This window comes from Ambystoma mexicanum, chromosome 6q, assembly GCF_040938575.1.
Source record: "Ambystoma mexicanum isolate Mex_15411 chromosome 6q, UKY_AmexF1_1, whole genome shotgun sequence".
Lineage (NCBI taxonomy): Eukaryota > Metazoa > Chordata > Amphibia > Caudata > Ambystomatidae > Ambystoma > Ambystoma mexicanum.
The window spans coordinates 1638927854-1638949648 of record NC_090937.1 but is presented as its reverse complement, the minus strand read 5'-3'; the positions used below and the strand labels follow the sequence as shown (position 1 = coordinate 1638949648).

Genomic DNA, 21795 nt, shown 5'->3' with positions numbered 1-21795 from the left:
GTCAAGTGTCTGTTTCTTTTGCAAGGGAAGCACCCAAGATTGTTTTAGGTTATTAGGCACTGGGTTGGACTTAAAGGATGCATTGATGAGTTTAGAGATGAAGGGAGCTAGGTCTCTAGCTGCATCTTTTGTGATTTGGGCAGGGCAGTTGTCTCCTTTACAATTAAAAGGCTTTAGAGAGAGTATGATTTTTTCTGTCTCTTATATGGTTATTTCTTTGAAACTAAAGGGGTGAGGGGTGTTGTTAGGCTGGTTTAGAGGAAGCTGTGACCGAGGTGTAGACTCCATTGGCAGGAGCAGGGAAGCTTTTTTATTGGCAATTTTCGTTTGGAGCAAGCTAATTTTACCCACCAGGGCATTTTGTATATTAGTGCACGAGAGCTTATTTTTAGGAATGTTATCAGTCGGGGGTATGGGTGATTCCATTTCACGGAGGATGGAGAATAGTTCCTTGGTATCTGATTTAGCCTTGGATATTCTATCATTAAAGGTATTCTTTTTAGTGCTTATGATTTCCTTTTTGTACTGTTTGGCGAGAGTGGCTAATTTAATTTTGTTCTGCTCGGTGGGCGAATGTCGCCAAATTGACTGCAACTTTCTTTTTTGAATTCTGAGGTCTTTCAACTGTGGTGTGACCAAGTTGTTCAGATGAGAGAGTTGTTTGCTTTTACGGATTTTGGTAGGAGCAATCAAGTCAAGTGCCTTAATCATCGTACTGTTGTAGGCTTCGACAAGTGATGTCGGGTCTGTGATATTGTCTAGGTTGTCGAGAGTTGGGAGGAGGTGAGGTAAGAGTTGTTCTGCTGTGATATCTTTTTTACTTCTGGTGGGGAGTGGCAGGGCCATAAGTATTGGTTTGGGTCGGATAAGGTCAAGTGAGGCAGAGAATACAATTAAATAGTGGTCAGTGCAAGATTGCGGCATTATATTGGTGATGCTAATGTTGCAATTCCGATCGGCAACCCAGTCTAAGGTCCTACCTTTAGAATGAGTACGGGTGGAGACTTTTTGTGTCAGGCCATAATCATTCAGTAATGAAGCAACAGATAGGGCATGTTTGTCATTATAGTCATTAAAGCCAAGGTTAAAGTCTCCCAATAGTAGAATTTGAGCGTGGTCTTTTGTATTATTGGTTAGGATACTAGTTAGGTTGTCTTCAAAGGATCCTAGTGGTCCAGGTGGTCTGTAGATGACATACATGGTAACGGTACGGTTACAAGAAAGGTGGAGTTTAGCAGTAAGGAGTTCACATGATTGAAATAGCAAGGTAGGAGCTAATCTGATGGGTATGATGGATTTGTGAATGATGGCGAGGCCATCTCCTCTGGTATTGGGTCTGTCGACTCTTAGTAGTTGGTAGCCATCAGGTATTGCTAGCATGATGGCAGGGCCAGCCGCCTCATGAAGCCAGGTTTCGGTTATGACCAGTAGGTCTAGGTTCTCATTGGTTAAAGTGTCAGAGATCTCTGTAGCGTGGGCTACCATGGATCTAGCATTGACGAGTGACCCAGTTAGTGATAGGGTGCTAGTTGGTATGGTAGTGGGGAGTTGTTTATTTTTAGTTAGGGTGACTCTTTGTGATGGTGACTGGTTAGTTGCTGTGAGGACAGGGAGCAGAGGGGTAGACTTGAGGTATTGTGAGCGTTTGTTTGCTAGATCGACAAAGCCTCTATAGGTGTGGTAGGATGATGGTTCATGGAGACGGGACAGTCTTGCCCTCAGTCTCATGTTTCTATCCTTAGGAGGGTATGAGGCAGCGGATGCAAGTGCCATGGTGGTGAGGAGGCTCAGTACAAGGTGTAATGTCTGGTATTGAGTGATTTTCATTATGGTCGTGGGCATTTAGGTGCTGGTGATATGCTCAAGGAAGGAGGCTGAAGAACTGCCCAGGGAATACCTGCCGGAGTCAAGAACAAGGAAAAACTATTGTGGCACGTGTCGTGTTCTTCTTGCTGATAGATTTTATACATCAGCTGTGATTTTTGAATACAGAGGCTTGAGCCACATTATTCCATCTTCTCGGGTTGAGTATGTAGTCGTGGGTTAGGATTCTTCTTGGTCTTGTGCACTTGTCACAGTAGGGCTGGTTTCACAGGGTCTTCGCCGTGATGGGCCGTGGGTAGCGGTTGAAGGAGTTTGCAGTGGTGGCAGTGAGTCTTCTGATCAGAGGGGTGGCAGGCTCTTATGCCCGGAGGCAGGACTACAAAAGTAGAAAATGAAAAGGCAGTTTTGTAGGAGGTGGTCATCTCAATGACTAGTACTGGGATGAGGAAGAGGGACGTGGAGGTAATGGCAAGAAAAACATCAAATGGATGAGAAGAGTGGGACACGTTTTATTGGAGTGAAAACTTTCAAGAGTGATCACAGAGGAGGAGACAGAGAACTAGTTCTTCGGAAAGTGGAGGAGAGGAGTATCTGCAAATAAATAAAAACGCCATGCTGGGTCTCCACACAGATCCTTGCCCACATTTTCTATTTATTTTGTATTTATTATTATTTATCTGCTCTCCTCTGCTCCGCACTTTCCACTCTCCCCCTTCCATGCACTTTTTCCCTTTTCCCATTCCCATGCACGTGCACGTTCTCAATGTCACTGGGCCTGGTAAGATCGTTGTTGTTGTTGTGATGTGTTCTCCCCTGTTCCCCTCCCTTGCCTAGTCTCGCTCTGAAACACTTGTGTACGAGCGCTTTACAAATAAAATATCATATCATATCACGAGATGGCTGTCTTTTTGGAGTAAAATGTATAATACTGCACGGGGCTAATGTCTGTTTAAATGAAGACCAATTTTTTTCCGGATACTTTGTGTGAACTATTATGGGTGCTATTGCATACTTACCAACATTCTGTGACCAACAAGATGTAGGATTTTTCAAGTTTGAAAAATAATACTTCCCATAACAATGACATCACAGGAAAATACAAAACATACAAACAGCACAACATGGAAAGATGTTAAAATGTTAAAAATTTCTAATTCTGAATGCTAATACCAAATTGTCAGCAGATGCTGTGTGATGGTGTTACCCTCTGCCACTTGCTTTCACTGCTGGTTCACCTAAGGGCTGTACTGGCAAGAGTGCAGGAGAGAGTCACGTAGCTGACAGGTCAGTGGATTGGTCTGAGCCCAATCAAAATAATCACCTACCAGTCCACTGTACACACAGACTAATGTGTTGCATGCTTTGTCCTGGGCTGGTCTCAAGCAGTCTGACTTGGAATCACATAAATTACTTGCCACTGTAAAAAGCAGTAGGATCTGTCACTGAAATCTGTAGGCGGTAGGGCTGCTTCAAAAGCAGTAGGCTACTGCCTAAATCTGTAGGGTTGGTGTTAGGTTTATAAGTTCTCACTGTAGTTTAGTTCATTGCATTGCTATGTTCCTAATGATGTGTATACATTCTGAGAATCTCCAGACTGCAGGATTAATTCAGAATGTATACACAGAGTGTTGTGTTTGAAATACGGGCAGTTTATTCCGAGCATCCTAGGCTTTGGGTGTGTCTGCTGCTTGCTGTTATTTTACTTGAAATAAACTCAACTTTATTCTTATCCCAGCTTTGAACATTACTTAACATTGGTGACGAGGAAGCCCCGCATGCCCATTCAGCCTCGGTCTCCTCACCCGTCCTCATTTCAGGACCCGACGCCCAGACACCAAGGCCGAACAGCAGACCTCGCAGCCGTACCTCTGCAGTGCCACTCCTCCCTGCCCCGGGAGTACTGAGCGGCGCGAACAAACCGCGGCCCAGCTGCAGCGCTGCAACCCTTCATCCCCTGCGGATCAAGCAGCAGCCGCTGCGTCGACCCATTGCCAGGTCAGAGGGTGCAACCGCAATTGGGGGAGGAGGTTCCACGTCAGCGGAAGGCTCCGCATATCATAACATTGCGCAGCCCATTACACGCACATTTTGGGACCCGCCCACGTCATCACGTGCGTGGAGGCAGACTCTGCTGTAATGGCTCTGCATTTGTTTACTCTCAAAAGTGCTGCTCATTGTTACTTGGCAACTTGGCAACGCGCTCACAGAGGCGGGAGGCAGCAATTGCATGTGTTCCTTTATGACTTCCTGGAGAATGTTGCAATGAGTGTTCCCATTACGTTCCACGCTAAGAGCATTGAATTCTGAGGTGGCCCATTGTGATGTCACAAGGGAATGTTAAATGTGCTTTCCCATTACATTCCACACAAGGGGCATTGAACTCAGAAGAGACCCATTGTGATGCAACAGTAACCTCTCGCTTGTGCACTCCAGCAAACAAAGTGCCCTATTGACTTAGCAGTTCAGAGCCATCTCCATTGTGAACAATATATACAGTCTAAGAGTGCGTCCACGATCTCAATAGTGCTGAATCACTGGCTCAGGCACCTCATTGGTTGTTAAAATTGACGACATGGCTGCAGCAATTCCTCCTCCAGCTCCCTTTCTTTCCTAACCAGGACGGCCTCCCGTGAGATGGGACAGATGGGTCAAGATGTTCGAGAATTATATTGAGGCCATTGGAGGTGACAGGTACAGCTCTGCCAGGAAAAAGGCACTACTTTTACACAATTTAGGGCCTGAAGGGCGCATTGTGTTCAATGGGCTCACGCATGGTGCAGAGGAAGGCGCTGGTGATGCTAATGAATACGTCATAGCTTTGAATAAGATTGCAGACCATTTCGAGCCCAAGAAGAACGTAACGTTCGAGAGGCACAAGTTCTTTCAGCGTGCACAGGAGAGTGCAGAATCAGTGGAGTCGTATGTGGCATCCCTAAGGACACTGAGCCACACGTGTGACTTTGGCAATCTCACTGATTACCTTATCAGAGATCAATTAGTGCGGTGTACCAATAGTCTTAGAGTTCAGGAAAAGCTGCTTGCCAAGGATGTCTCTTTAGAACAAGCAGTAGAATTGACATGCAGTATTGAGCAAACCTCGCAATATATGAAAGTTATGAAAATCGACAAACAGTCCGTGCAGAGTGCAGCACAAGGTGTGTGTGCAGTGATGCCAAGAAGGACGACAACAACCAGGAAGGAGTGGTGGAACCAGAAGTGTTCTAGGTGTGGCAATTCCAGGCACTCGGTGAACTTTCCTTCTTGCCCGGCAAGATTGGCAGAATGCTACAGATGCAAGCGCAAGGGCCACTTCGCGAATATGTGCAAAGATTTGTCTGTAAATTGTGTGCAACAGAGAGACACCGAACACCAAGCTACCACCCAACCCTTGCATAGAAATCCAGAGGAACCATCTGTTCACGAGAAGAATACTAGACACGTGTTCCAAATTGATGCCGTGTCCGGCGATGCCAAGGGACCGACTGACCATTTCTTGATCGATGGGTGTCACATCAAAATGAAGGTGGATTTGTGTTCGCCTTGGACCATAATATCGGAAGATACTTTCAAAACAGTTCTAGGCAGAACTTCTGATATCCTTGTTCCTTCTGGTGTCCAACCCTGCGGCTGTGGGAATTCGGACTTTACTTTGACTGGGGAGTTTTACAGCAAGGTATTGTATAAAGGAAGAGACTGTTCCGCAAAAATATTGGTTGCAAGGAAGGGAGCATCACTCCTAGGCAGGGAGGAACAAAGGAAATTGGGTGTCCACATTCAGGCCAATGCTGCAGAGCCCGTAACAATTGCAGAACTAGAAGACAGATGGTCCAAGGAATTTCCTGAGGTCTTCACTTCGAATCTGGGAAGATTGAACAACTTCGAGCACAACATAAAACTGAAAGCGAATTCACAACCGGTGGTGCTCAAAGTAAGACCAGTGCCATTAAAATTGCGCCAGCAACTTCACAAAGAACTTGAGAGTCTGATCCAGAAAGGGGTGATTGAGCATGTTGAAGGGACTGAATGGCTCTCCCATGTTGTACTTGTCACGAAAAGCAACGGGAATTTGAGACTCTGCGTCGATCTTAGAGATCTTAACCAGAAAATTTTCATCGAAAGGCATCCACTACCCATAATATCAGAGACTCTTGCCACCCTCGGGGAACCTAGTTGGTTCTCAGTAATAGATCTATCTGCAGTTTATAATCAAGTGCCCTTATTGGACAGCTGTCAGCATGTAACTGCATTTGTAACATCAGAAGGCACCTTTAAGTACTTATGAATGCCCTTTGGATTAGCATCGGCCGCCTCAGTATTCCAGAGGGTCATGGAGGAAGTGCTCCGGAGTCTTAAAAATGTCACTGTATTTCAGGACGATATATTGATTTACACTAAGTCAGAGACTGAACATGATGAGGTATTGAGAAATGTATTGCAAAGGTTGAAAATGTCGGGTCTTACTGTGCAAAGGGAAAAATGTCGCATTGCCCTCAGGGAAGTTGAGTACTTAGGACATAAAGTGTCTGGTCATGGTCTGTCACCAAAAGCCAATTTAGTGCAGAACATTTGTGGGGTACCCGCGCCTACTGATAAAGACCAACTCAGATCCTTCATGGGTATAGCGGAGTTCTACCAAAAGTTTGTAGAAAAATTTGCCACTATCTCATCGCCCTTAAGAAATTTATTAAAAAAGGGAGTATGTTTCAAATGGTCTGCTGAGTGCCAGAAGGCATTTTCTGCAATAAAAAAAGGCATCTCAGGAGCTCCCTCTTTGCATGGTTTTGTAAGTGGTAGAAAGACAGTGCTCACCATAGATGGCAGTTTAACAGGTTTGGGGGCTTCACTGTGCCAACTAGACTCGGGGAAATAATCACATGTGATCGTTTTCGCTTCAATGCCCCTAAGAGGAGCTGAGCGTAATTACTCAGTAATAGAAAGGGACGCAATGGCTGTTTATTGGGCCACTTTGCATTTCAATTTTTTTCTTTGGGGACAAGAGTTAATAAAGTCCGATCACAAGCCACTGGTACAACTGAGTAGTTGTGACTGGGCAAATGGCTCCCCAAGGGTCGCTAGATGGATGGTGGGATTGCAAGGTTATAATTTCAAGATCATCCACATTCCAGGCAAAGATAATGTTGTTGCTGATTGCTTGTCTAGGCTTCCTATGGAACACTCTGAAAACATATCAGGAATGGTAAATGAAGAAGACATGACTATTTCTGATATGACAGCGTGTGCTGTGGGAAAAGAGGAATGGCTAGAAGCGGATGCATGTGATACTTTTCTCACCAGAGTAAAGGAGTGGACAATAAATGGATTGCCCAGCAGAGATGTTTTGGACAGGAATTTTGATCGGCTATATGAGGTCAGGCTAGAATTAAGTTTGTCTGAAGATGGAGTGAAACTAAGAAGGGGGTCCAAGATAATTCCTCCTTCAAGCATTAGAGCCTGTTTAGTGGACTTAGCTCATCAAGGTCACCTAGGGTTGAATGGTACCAAAAGATTGTTGAGACAATCATATTGGTGGCCTGCCATGGACAGTATGGTGGAGAAGAAGGTGCGTAATTGTAATGAATGTGGAAAAGCAGACAAAGTGGAAATCGTCAGAGAGGTACCTCTCAGTCATGTTCAAGTTCCATGTGAACCCTGGAAAAAACTAGCCGTTGACATAATTGGCCCTGTACAAGGTTTGGGTGATGGATTCAGGTTTATGGTTGTGTTAGTAGATTATCACACCAAATGGTTAGAATGGAAAGCCCTAAGGGAGGCCACGACCAATGAACTGATCACATTTTTAAAAGTTTTCCATAGAGGTTTTCCTACAGAAATTATAAAAAGATAATGGGGTGCAGTTCTGCTCTCAAAAGATTAAATAATTTCTGGCACGGTATGGGATCAAACACTTGAGAACCGCTCTATACCATCCCAGGGCAAATGGGTTAGTGGAAAGAGCCAATAGATTTATGAAGGGGGGTATTCAATTGGCACTTAATTCTAGTCTTGAATGGTCAGAACTTTTAATTGAAATGGTGTGGAATTTTCGCATCACTCCACACTCCATAACCAAAGTGTCGCCGTTCGTGTCATTGAAAGGTCGGCAACCAGCTACCAGACTGTGCCCAGGATGGCTAGAGGCATCTGGTTGTTTAGAGGTAGACAGACAAAAAGTAATTAATTTAATTCATGACGCCCAGAATGAATACAGACAAAGATTCAATACCAATTTTAATGTAAAAGATGTGATGTTGTCTGTAGGAGATTCAGTGTTGATTAAAAATCCACGCTTTGGTGTAAAATGCAAAGAAAGTAAGTTTATAGGTCCAAAGAGAGTGAAAGCTATACGAGGCAGTGTGGTCATACTTAAGGGGGGTGAATGCTGGTCAAAGGCTAGACTGGTTAAAACACATCCAATTATAGCAGTGAAAACATAATGAGAGATAATGTGAATTGTGAAACCCAAGGAGAACAGGAGGAAATGTATCACAATCACAATCAGACAATGATGTTCCAGAAGACACAGAGTCCGGCAGCGAAAATCACTGCAAAAGAGTAAAGAGACTGCCAGATCGCTTAAAGGGCTATTATCTTGAATAGTTATAGCAAAATATTTGTTCACGTGTAAGGAGGGAGGTGTGTTAGGTTTATAAATTCTAACTTTAGTTTAGTTCATTGCATTGCTATGTTCCTAATGATGTGTATACATTCTGAGAATCCCCAGACTGCAGGATTCCTTCAGAATGTATACACAGAGTGTTGTGTTTGAAATACGGGCAGTTTATTCCGAACATCCTAGGCTTTGGGTGTGTCTGCTGCTTGCTGTTATTTTACTTGAAATGAACTCACGTTTATTCTTATCCCGGCTTTGAACATTACTTGACTGTTGGCAAGTATGCTATTGATGCACATCTAGGGGTCTTGTATCAACAGCCTTCTTAAGAGTCATGTAATATCACTCTGTTAAGGTTTCTTTATACCTTTAATGTGTGCTTGACCGGTGCCACAGGGGTCGCCCTGTAATCGCAGGTGCCGTCCCAGCACGAGCCTTCAGCTGGAACCGGTGCTCGCTGTGAAGGGCACGCAGACATTTAGAGAGGGTTGCACAACGATGGCATAGCTCTCAACCATTTGTGTTGCAAAGGCGGGTGAAATCGCCCGATTTTGTTTTTGGTGGGTGAGACGCCCATTGGAATGAATGGGCGTGCAGGAGGCTTGGCGGGTGAGTCAGCCGTTTACAAGGCAGGTGACACCCGCCAAAAGCGTGTGAGTTGAGAGCTATGCGATGGGCTCTGATCTGCTGGTATACATGCATCATTCCCTAAACATGGCGCGAGTGTTCAGGCTGGAATCAGCATTTACAAGTTGCGCACTTTAATTGGCTTCAGAGCCCCGGCCAGGGGTTGGATTCCGGGTTCGCGGACTGGCCTCCCCTCCTGAGCCCTCCGCTTTGTGATTGGTCGGTCTCGTGCAGCGCGTGCGCGGGACCGAGCACGCTGGTATTCGGTTTCACTACAAGGAGCGTCGCGCGTCAAAGCGGCGCTCTGCCTCCGCGGGATCGTGCACAGCGTGCCGCGTCACGTGAGCAATAGCGAAACTGGAAGCCAATCACACGCGTGTATCTTGCCTCTTTGGGCTGAGGAGCTTGCGTCTGCGGGCTCGTGCACAGACGCAGCGTCACGTAAGTGAAAGCGAAACTGGAAGCCATTCACACGCGGGTTGCGCAATCTCGCCTCTTTCATGAGCTTGCGCCCGCGGGCTAGCGCACAGCACGCCGCGTCACGTGAGTGAAAGCGAAACTGGAAGCCAATCACGCGCGTGTTACGCAATCTCGTCCCTTTAAGAAGAGGAGCAATGGCCGCCTTTCTTGGGTTTCTTGGTTTGGCTAGTCCTATTGATCGTGGCACTCACGAGGTTTGGAAAGCCCCGGGCGACTTAACGGACGGTCTGTGCACTACACTTTATGCTACGTCATTCAGTCGCTTGAGGTACTTTCCACTTTTTTATTGCAGTAGTACACCAAGCTCTCAACTCACACGCCTTGTAAAGAGCGGGTTTGCGCGCCCATTCATTTCAATGGGCCTCTCACCTGCCAAAAACAAAATCGCCTGTTTTCACCCGCTTTTGTGACAGACATGGTTGAGTTATACGCATGGTTCCAGACTCTCTGGCATCGGTTGTAATATAGGTTTTGAACTTTTAAATGTGATCACATTTTTTTCGATGCTCTTTTATTCTTTTGTTTTATTTTTAATTCTTTATTTATATATTGCAATACAAATAAATAATTAAAAAAATAAAAGCACAATATCACGTGCTGCGTCGAAAATACATTGTGCTTTTATGTAAGATGAATTCCTGACTGAGGTCTGGTCAGTAATATGTTGCACACATAGGCAGTGCTTTAAGGGGTGTGGCCCAAGTACGTGTATTAGGATACGTCCCCTTGCTTAAATGGGTGGGAGGTCAGTGCACTGCTAATAACTTTAGTGCCCCCAGCCTATAAAAGGAGGGTCTGGCTGCACCAAAGGTGTGACCCCAGTGTGCAGACGCAACAGGAAGCACTTTCATTCATGGAGCCGTGAGGTTAAAAACCATGTGTTCCTTGAGTGAAGGGTCTGCCTGCTGCTGATGACTCTTTATTCAGAAACCGGAGGATGGCTGCAGCACATTTGATGGCTTTTTAGATATTCTGGCTATCTGATTTAACATCATAATCTGGGATAGTTGAATTTCCATATTTGGGGCTTCAGCGCTTACAATAACACCATCTGACTTCCATTATTGGTTGTTCACTGTTTGCAGTTTTGCAAACAACATCTCTAGTCAGGGCCATTTTGATCAGTTGCCTATTTAAAAGGCAATTCACATATTTCCACAAGGCTTGTTTTTGAAGATACGCAGGATATTCTTGGTCTTTTTAGCTTCAAGAGCTTTCCTGTATTTTTGCCGCAGATGAATTGGAATAGAGGGTGGACATACCATACAAGCCGTTGCCACAGACTCGGCTGACATTCTGTTACAGTCATACGGGTGATGGATTGGTTTGAGGGGGCAATACAATTGTGACAATTTCAGGAACCACATTTTTTGTAGTGGGTCAATGCGGTGCGTTTACTTGAGGGGGCGCAACACGTGTCACTTGGGCTGGAACTGTCAAAACCTCTTCAACTGATACTTCATTACACGTTCTTTCATGGTCATTACCATATACAGATGGAACTCCATGGAGCACAATCAATATTTTCAAATGTCCTTTTTTTTTTAGTAGGCAACCTTTGTACTGTGAAAGAGGTGCTGAACATCCTTTGGGGGCACCATGCAAATTTACTATAAAATGATCAGTGATGCGGCTCTGTGACACAGAAGAATGGGGTTTCTCCTCTCGAGGACACTAACAGGACTAGGTGGGACTGGAGTTCGGAATACCAGCACACGTGGAGGCTTAAGAGCCTTTGCTCAGAGACCAATATAACGGCAAATTAATAGCCAAAAGCATCTCTTGATCATTTTGTGGGGCCAGATTTGTGTGTCGAGACTGAGCCATCCTTTTGATACTCCACAGATCGTACATGGGCCACCAGGAGGGGTATAGTAAATGTTTCTATAAGTTAATACTGTAGAGACAAATACAAATTGTCTAATATTGGTCACTGGTTTTATAGTCGGATAGCTCTGAGTTATACCCCAACGGCTGAGTGAATACTCAAGCAGGGGGTAAAAAGGAAGTAATGATCCCATCTGGACATCCGTGTCACTCACGCGCAGGGTAAACTACACTGCTTAACTGCTACTACACTCTGCCACACGTTTGTTTCGCGCTGTAGGCAGGATTATATCCCCGCAGGCATAATGGCTGAACACCGAGCCGACCGCTCCTAGGCTGGTAAGTAGATTCCTGCACACTTGAGTGGGCCAGGCAGAAACGTTTGATTGTTGTACACTGTGTTTCCAGCAGTATCACAATAACACGAGGGAGAAACCAAAAGCAGAGTTGTCTGCTTAACTGCTTCTACAGTCTGCCACACTCTCACTCTAAATGAGTACAGCATGGGAATGTACCTGTTAATAGAATCGGGCAATAATGCATAATCGATTGAAAGGATAATGAATACAACTATTGGTTAAGACACAACTAGCAGCAAACTAACCTGGCACGTTTGCTGCTGGTGAAGATGGGGAAAATAATGAATCGTTCCACGTCTCATTTACCTAAAGGCTGGCACTTTAGTAGTTGGTTATCCTGGAATCATCCAGGTCCAACTGGTTGTCAAATGTGTTCTGGTGCTTAGGAATACAGTTAGTGACCTGGCATCCCTGGTGCCCAGGACAGTGATGTAGTCACTGGATCTCATGCTCAGTGTCTGCTGGCTGTCACATATGGCCCCAATAACTCGTTGGTTGAAGCTATAACAGAGGTGTATCGAAGGTGCTTCCCCTCAATGGATTTGTGAAAATAGGCATGAAGCCAGATGGGGTGTCAACACTATGTGACAGCTGAAAGGGCAGTAAGTGACGCTAGGGCAGTCCCTCTCTATCTCGCCTTCCCACAATCCACCTCCCTAGCCCATGCGTCCATAAACCTGGTTAGTGCCATCCATTATTGACCTGCTATTGCCTAATGTTTGGCTTATTCTAATGAGGTTTCTCTAAAGGCCTGCTTGCTGTCTCCCTCTGGTACTTCCTAACTTTATCTACACTGCCACAGTTTAGTGTACTAATTGGCAATGGTTGTACTCTGTAAGGTTTACTTTGTTCTACGAACAACCACTGTTCCCATGCCCTTCTACTCGACCTGCCTCATCTCCCCCACCAACCTTCTGTGCCTCCGATGTTCCATACCACATGTCTCCTGCCATACTCATGTTAACTCTTCTCCATCTACTCGCACTCTTCTACCACTCCCTCTCCACTCTACTTCTGCTATTCGCTTTACTCCCACACAAATTCTCCTCTATACCACTACTACTCCTCTCACACTACTACCCCACACAACCCCTCCCACACCATTGCTACTTCTCCAACACAACTCCTCCCAGACCACTCCTCTGCCTATTTCTCCCACTCCACAAACACCCTCCCCTTACCCTGTACCGTTCATTCCTTACAATAGCTCCTATTTACTTGCCATGCACACTCTTACTGTTGTACCCTTTTGCTCACTAAGTCCACTTTATCCACTAAACACCTACACTTCTTGGTCCTCCACTGCTGACATCCCCCACGCTTTGTGTGGGCTGGGTTGTATACGAATTGTTCATTTTACAACTGTTGGAATGACAATTGACCTTTTCACAATTGACCGATTGTTAAGGTCAATTGTACCATATATGTGCGGGGATACCCCCTACCCAACGCCAAACCCCCCAACACCCATATATATATATATATATATTACATGGCCACAGTAGTGGCCATGTAGTTATGGTAAAGTTGCTGTTTCCGTAGGAAGAGCACTTTTTGGGCGGCTTATAACTTCGCTCTCCCTGGACGGATCCTCACCAAACTTTGCAAAAAAAGTAGTTGGGTCACTCTGCATTTTTCTGCAAAGTTTGGTGAGGATTCGTCCAGGGGGGGAAAAGTTATAGGGGGGTCCCAAAACTTTTTTTTTCCCATAGACTGAATGGGAAAAAACTTTGCGCACGGCTACAGCCCGAACCGCTGGACGGATTTACACCAAATTTGCGGCAGGAGCGGCGGCCTGGTCCCAAAAGCGTGCTTTTGTAAATTTAGTGTAAATCTGGCCAGGAGTTTTTTAAAAAATGACAAAAATGTAAGGCAAAAAAATTAGTGATATCTGCGTTCGCTTCGCGGACGGACTTCCCTGTTCACTCTGCGGACAGCACCCCGATTGGCCCATGGCCTTGCGTCATATCCGCGGACATGTGACGTGTTCGCTGATTGGACGGCGAGGGGCGTGGAGCACGTCAGATTTTCTGTGGCGCCCGCTATCTTGTTTTCGCAGTCGACCGCGTACAGCGCAGTGAAACGTGGATAAAAAATTGTATTTAGTGCCGTGTGTTGGTGTGTAAGAGTGTTTGGGGAGGGTGGGGGAGTACGAGATAGGTTCAATGTTTTTTTTTTTTATGTGCTAGACCTTTTTGTTGCGTTCGATTTGTCCGCGGAGAACACCGCTGTTCTGACATTTTGTAAATAAACTAAATGGTGGGGTGTTTAGAGGACGGAGTATGTGTCATTTTTGTTAGCAAGGAAGGTAAAAATGAGCTATGAACACTCGCGGTGTACTTAATTGTTCGTAAATACACAAACTGGGGGTGTCCTCAGGACACTGTCCGTATTGTAATCTGTCTAGTTGAATGTGTTCTAAGAACACTCGCAGTGTCCCGAAATGTTTGCAATTACACAAAATGGGGGTGTTCTGAGAACGTTGTTTGTATTGTTTGTTGTCAGGGTGAAAGTGTTTTAAGAGCACTCCTTTTGTTCGCTAATAGTACAATTTCCTAGGGGCGTCAACCGACTTTTTGTCCACTAAAGAAACGATAAATCCGGCTGTGTGCGCCGACATTATGTGATAATCCTATGACTGGCGCTATTGACCTGGCTGACTTGCTTTTGCGACACTAAATCATATCTCCCGCCCCTAAGCCTGATATTATCAAAGCATTCATATTCCCGCCTTTCTCCGTGACGTTACAGGGTGCGTAATGAAACGCGCCCAGTCGTCTCCAGTACTACGCGACTTTACACAGAACCCGGAAGACAACACACATCATGTCACAACACAGCGCGCCACAATTCGGAATATGAAACTGTGATTTAAAAGCAAAGAGCAAGAATGTAAATGTTGTAAAGTACATTTATTTGACATCAAATGTTTAGAGAATATTCAGCAATTTGCATTTGTCTTTGTTGTCGATCCGCAAAAGTTCATGTTGAGACACGCGATGTTCCTTTGCTGTACAGAGAGTGTTAGATCAGCTTACAACTCAATGCGCCACAATTCGGAATATGAAACTGTGGTTTAAAAGTAAACAGCAGGATTGTACATTTGGTAAAGTACATTTATTTCACATGAAATGTTTAGTGAATATTCAGCGATTTGCTATTGTCTCTGCTGTCGATCAGCAAAAGTTTATTTGGAGCCACGCGTTGTTCCTTTGCGGTAGATAGGCTGTTGGTTTATGATAAAAGCAGTAAATGGTCGCTCTGATAATCGGAAGGTTGCTCCAACAACGAGCCATTAGACCACCCTATTGGTTGGTATGTTGTTTGTAGCCGCTAGTACTGCGTAAGGGCATATTGGTCCTTGGCGATTGTCCCATAAAATGGTGAGGGTCATGAAATTGCATATTTGGACTTGCATCTGGCAGTTGAAGACCCCATCCGCTGGAGTCTGTAAATCGTGACATAGACAAAATGGGGCCACGTACCTGTTTTAAAAAACATAAATTAGTCTCACCAGCCGATCTTCATTAAAAATCATAATTTTATTTATTAGGGCGTGAAACTATTTGCTATCGAAGATAGTGCAACAGAGTATGTTAATAATAAAATAATAATATTTTCCCATTCATATAGCGCTAAAAACCGTGAGGTATGTAAGCAGTGCTTATTATTAACCACGGTGTGTGGTGCTCATTTATCGACCATGGAAGGATGAAAGGCTGAGTTTGGCATTGCGGGGATTCAAACTTGCGTTAGCAAGCTGTGCACGGATGTCAAAGCGAGCGCTGTACTCGCTGTGCCACTTGACAGGCTACAGTGAAGTGGCACAGCGAGTAGAGCGCTTGACCGCCTATAGACCGGTTAAATTATTTCTATTAACCCACCCTGTGTCGTCTGCCTTTTTCAGAGCCCTCTAAACGACAGGGGATCAATTCGGCAGTGATAGTGCGCGATAGAAAACATTATGCCACTTTCAACGAACAAGTTCAACTTGAGCGGTCTTTAATGCTACGCTATTGTAATTATATTTGGTATAAAGTAATCTAAAGGGTTACTTACAGTACAATTGCAATTTCCATTGTCTACGAGTGGTGCAGTCCCAAAATACGACTCCGCATGTGCCAACGATCTTTCGTATAGTGATATAGTATATAAAAGTGGTTTCGTTTCAGAAATTTCATCTTTATCTTCTCTTACGTTTTAGCAACACTGCTTCAAGAGAAGTCTTTCATCACAATCTCTGTCTGTCAAGGTCAAAACACAATACAACCTTAGAGTCCGCTTCGTGAGCCTCTCCGGGGCCCGAGAAAAAAATGGAAGCAGCTGACCTTCACTGTGAACGAGCATAAATTCTTACTTTGCAACATTCTGTGTAAAGCCATTTGTAGAAGTTGTGGAAGCAGCTGACCTTCACTGTGAACGGGCATAAATTCTTACTTTGAAACATTTTGTGTAAAGCCATCTGTAGAAGTTGGTTTTTGCACGCCATGTTTGTATATTGTTTGCGTGATATTAAAAAAACTTTGTTAAAGGGACGTTATGGTTAAGTTGCACTACTAAAAACCTATGAAATTCAGTGTAAAAACTTTGTTAAAGGGACGATATGGCTCAAAGTAAAACCGAAAAACTTCCTGAAATTCGCCAGTTATGGTAACATAAGCAACCATAACTCACGCCACCGTGCACTGCTAACACTAACACCCAGGACATCAAAGATGACATCACAAATGTCATTGATGACATCACTGATGACATCACATGGCTGGCTCTCCCTTTTTATCCTTTACTGACATATCAAAGCCACATAGTTTTCTTCAGTAACAGTCAGGAAGTAAAAATTGAAAAGGTACTATATTTGTAGACTTAGGGTCCTGTCACATCATATGAAACATATACATAGCGAAAGATACAGGCTTGAAAGAGAGCAATCCTTTCTGTGCATGAAGATAATCATTATGGTTATCACCACTTTCTCATAGTTTTATTTTTATTACTCTACCTTCCCTCTATATGCTCATATTTGTATACATTATACTCACTCTCCATAGAGTGAATGGGAAAAATGTTTTGCTCACGCATAAAGCCCAAACCGCTGGATGGATTTCCACCAAATTTGGACCAGGAGCAGCGGCTTGGTCCCGAAAGTGTGCTTTTGCAAATTTGGTGAAAATCAGTCCAGTAGTTTTTTTTTAGGTAAAAAATAATTAGTGATATCTGTGTTCGGTTTGCGGATACAATTCCCTGTTCGCTCCGCGGAAAGTGTCCTGATTGGCCAATCTTCTTGCGTGATGTTCGCGGACATGCAAAGTGTTTGCTGATTGGACGGCGTGGAGCGTGAAGCGCGTCAGATTTTTTGGTAGCGCCCGCCATCTTGGATTCGCGGACGTCCCCGGACAGCGCGGTGAAACTTTGTTCAAAATGTGTATTTTGTAGAGTGTGTTGGTGTGTAGGAGTGTATGAGATAGGATGAAAGTTGTGTTTTTTATGTGTTAGACGTTCTTTTTGTGTTCGATTTGTTTGCGGCCATCACGGGTGTTCTGAAATGTTCTAAATAAACTGACTACGGGGTGTTCTAAGGAGTCAATATGTGTCCGTTTTGTTCGCAAGCAAAGTGAAACTGTTCTAAGAACACTCGCGGTGTCCGGGGAGTGTTCGTAGGTGGTGTCCTGAGGACGCTGTCCGTATTCTTCTCTGTCAAGTTGAATGTGTTCTAAGAACACGCGCGGTGTCCTGAAATGTTCGCAAATAAACAAAATGGGGGTGTTCTGAAGACGTTTTTGAGAACACCCCCGGTGTCCTGAAATGGTTGTAGGGGTTGTTCTGAGGACGCTGTCCGTATTGTTATCTGTCAAGTTGAATGTGTTCTAAGAACACTCGCGGTGTCCTGAAATGTTCGCAAATAAACAAAATGGGGGTGTTTTGAAGACGCTTCTAAGAACAGTCGCGTTGTCCGGGGAGTGTTGGTAGGGGGTGTCCTGAGGACGCTGTCCGTATTGTTCTCTGTCAAGTTGAATGTGTCCTAAGAACACTCGCGGTGTCCTGAAATGTTCGCAAATAAACAAAATGGGGGTGTTCTGAAGACGCTTCTAAGAACACTCGCGGTGTCCGGGGAGTGTTCGCAGGGGGTGTCCTGAGGACGCTGTCCGTATTGTTCTCTGTCAAGTTGAATGTGTCCTAAGAACACTCGCGGTGTACTGAAATGTTCGCAAATAAACAAGATGGTGGTGTTCTGAAGAGGCTTCTAAGAACACTCGCGGTGTCCGGCGAGTGTTCGTAGGGGGTGTCCTGAGGACGCTGTCCGTATTGTTCTCTGTCAAGTTGAATGTGTCCTAAGAACACTCGCGGTGTCCTGAAATGTTCGCAAATAAACAAAATGGGGGTGTTCTGAAGACGCTATAAGAACACTTGCGGTGTCCGGGGAGTGTTCGTAGGGGTTGTCCTGAGGACGCTGTCCGTATTGTTCTTTGTCAAGTTGAATGTGTCCTAAGAACACTCGCGGTGTCCTGAAATGTTCGCAAATAAACAAGATGGTGGTGTTCTGAAGACGCTTCTAAGAACACTCCCGGTGTCCGGGGAGTGTTCGTAGGGGGTGTCCTGAGGACGCTGTCCGTATTGTTCTTTGTCAAGTTGAATGTGTTCTAAGAACACTCGCGGTGTCCTGAAATGTTCGCAAATAAACAAGATGGTGGTGTTCTGAAGACGCTTCTAAGAACACTCCCGGTGTCCTGGAATGTTCGTAGGGGGTGCCCTTAGGACGCTGTCTGTATTGTTCATTGTTAAGTTGAAAGTGTTGTAAGAACTATCGCGTTGTTCTGAAATGTTCGTAGGGGGTGTCCTGAAAACGGTGTCCGTATTGTTCGCTGGCAAGTTCAAAGTGTTCTAAGAACACTCACATTGTTCGCGGACATTAAAAGTTTCCCATTGATCATAGTTGAAATGTTTGACTCTATAGATGTGATATGCTGCGGTGGTTGTTGCCAGGGCATAGAGTCTTGCACCCAAGATTGTATGCCCTGGCAACAACCACCGCAGCATATCACATTCATATTTGCTTATAACTTTGGGTGAAAAACAAATGTATAAGGAACAAAGGTATTAGATACTATGGATGTGATATGCTGCTATGGTTGTCCTTATTATTGTATACTTACTGTTTGGTCTAGTAATGGGAGTCCATGTTTTTCTTCTTCATTTCTGTGATAAAAGAAAATAGCATTTTAGTATTAGTATGTGGTAATGACTTATTACATTGTATAAGCAATGTACTTTTTTTCGACCCTCATATTTAGTAGAGTACAAATCAGAGTACTGTGCAATTTGCTCAGTTTCTGTATTTGTTGCTAAAATCATTGGGTCTGTGGGAGAAAAAAACATCCATGTTGGATTAAAAAAAAACCTTTTTTCTGTTATGCTACAGTTTATTTGTTTATTTGTTTTCAGTGTTCACTTGTTGTTTCTGGCTAATGCTTTATACTTTGCTTTGTTGTATTTATTTTGGAGCAGTAACAGATTCTTCATTTGTTTTGATATTATAAAATTTTGGAGCAGTTAGATGCCAATTGGTGTATTCTAACTGTCTATTTTTTTAATATATTTTAGTGGTTTTGATTTATCTATTTGGATATTGTTAAATTTTGGGACAGTTAGATACCAATTGGCGTATTCTAACTGTGTATTTTTTGGCCTAATTTAGTGGTATTCATTTATCTGATTAGTTGTTGTAGAATCGTTGAGCTGTTAGATAGCTTTTGGAGTATTCTAACAGTTTATATTTTTGTAACACAAATTTATTTAAAGGTTTAAATACAGTTTATTTATCAAATTTTGGTATTAAGAACATCGAATAAGCGTTTGTAAGATTTGCTGGTAATCTCTGCTTTAGAGTAATGGTACTATCATTACATTCAAACCATCCACATTTCTTTTTTATATATGCAGTGTAGTGGCCTGAATTGGTTGTGGTTCCTGCGTGGTAGATTATACCTATTGTTGTGAAGGTTTTCTTACCAAGTGATATTTGACCATGTGTGACTCCAGTCAGCTTGCAGTTGTTTTTGGTACCATCTGCATTGTAACGTAGAAGCATTAGTATTACGTATTTACTATGTGTTTGTATAACTAACGTGGAGCGATTATCTGAATTGCAGGTAGAGCATAATCTACCATGGTTTGCATTTTGTACAAGTTGCTGAAATGGAATGGATTCACAATTTGGTATTGATATATATATGAAGCGTTCATTGGGGATTTCTTCTTGTGTCACATTGTTGCAGAGAGTGCATGTATGTTTCCACATGTATGAAATCTGAAAGATTTCATTTATAGGTATGTTTTTGTTTACCAGTACTTGTAGTAAGTACATTAGAAATTCTTGTGGATCTTCCTGTGAGTTTATAGTGAATCTCACCGTTCCAGCACAGTAGTCCAATTGTCGTCTTATTCCAAAAACACTACATGTGTTGTCAGGATTGTTTGCTGCATTTCTGTGAAGTACTAACATTTGCAAACACAATGGGTCTGTACTGTGTGAGTAAATGTTGTCAACAATTGGTGGTAATTGAAATAGAATATTCATTGCTACATTTGCATAGCAACTTACACCAACTATATTTGAGAATTTAAATGGTCAAGGTAGTTCTGTATCTAACTGCTTTTTTTGGAGTTTGTCTTCCTTCTTTAAATAAGTACCTGGTTTACTTTCTCTAATTGATTCTTTTTTGTTTGTGGTACTTGATGAAGTATTAGTTTCTTTTACTCTCTTTGGAGGATTTGCAGTGACGTCCTGTTGCATTTCTGTTTGATTTAGTTTTCTTTTACAACGTTTTAGTTTTTGTGGAACAGAATATGTGTTTAGATGGGGTGTGTAGTGAGCGAAGTCTATTATATTCTAAAATGCAAGGAATATCAGCGTTTAATTTACTTGCATCAAAGTTGATTAGAAATAGACTGTCAAGTGTACCTAAGCGTGATAGTGCTACGTAGCTCATGCCTTCTTTAAAGACTGTGTTACCAATATCTATCATTGCTTTGTCTAGGGTAAGACCTTGTGATTTATGAAGCGTGACTGCGTATGCAAGAGTTAGAGAAAATTGTTCTCTGCGTACATACATATCTTTGAAGAGAAGGAATCTAGCTGTTGAGCGTCCTATCCGTTTTACTTCTGAAAGTTTGTCAATGAGTATATTGACAAACTGAATTTTGTTGTCACGTGGGTATGTTTGAAAGCCAACAACTGTACCCAGTGCTCCATTAACTAGTCCTTGGTCCACGTCAAGGTTACGTTTAAGCATTACTCTGCAATTTAAGGATAATTTTAACATCTTTTCTAAGCCTGCTGTGTTTGAGATTGATTTTTCTAAATATTTATTCTTGTTGTGGCTTGGTCACACATGGGTAGTGTCATACCATGTACATCTAGTTTGTCTGTGGCGCTAATTTCCATTATTGGTTGCATTTCTTTACTTAGCGTGATTTCATTGAATTTGAAACAGCTTGCAAGAGTTGGCATTAACGCCATACAATTGACATTTTTGTGGGCTAATTGTTCCATAACATCTGTAGCACATGCATTATCACCATAAAGTGCATTAATGTGCCGGGTTTTCAATGTTGCTTCTGCTTCTTTAGAAAGTATACCAACTCTCAAACTTTTTAAAATGTTGGCATAAGTTAGATCTGCAGATTGACGCATGTTTTCTGTTAATTCTCTGTATTGGAAATGTTGCCAAAGGTTGACATTTCCAATGCTGCCAACAGTTTTACGGAAGAGTTTGTGCCCTAATGTTTTAAAAATAGGTTCACCTTTTACTGGTGTTAATTGAAGCAGATCTCCAAAAACAATAATGTGTTTTCCTGCAAAGAGCTCTTCATAGTCTGTTTTGAGTACTTCTTGTAATCTGAGGTGAATCAAAGCTAACATCAGGTTGGAGACCATGCTCACTTCATTTATTAGTAGCATTTTCATTTGTTTCAATACTCTGCGTAATTCCATTGCAGCTTCTGCAGAAAGTTTGTAATAGTCTAATTTGTTCTGGTGTTCTACTGGTAATAGTAGTAATGTAAAACCAC

At 43.3% G+C, this 21795-nt stretch overlaps 1 pseudogene; it reads left to right on the top strand.

Annotated features, from left to right (window-relative positions):
- The first annotated feature begins 7360 nt into the window (after positions 1-7360).
- Positions 7361-21795, top strand: part of LOC138515402 (uncharacterized) — a 58146-nt pseudogene continuing 43711 nt past the window's right edge.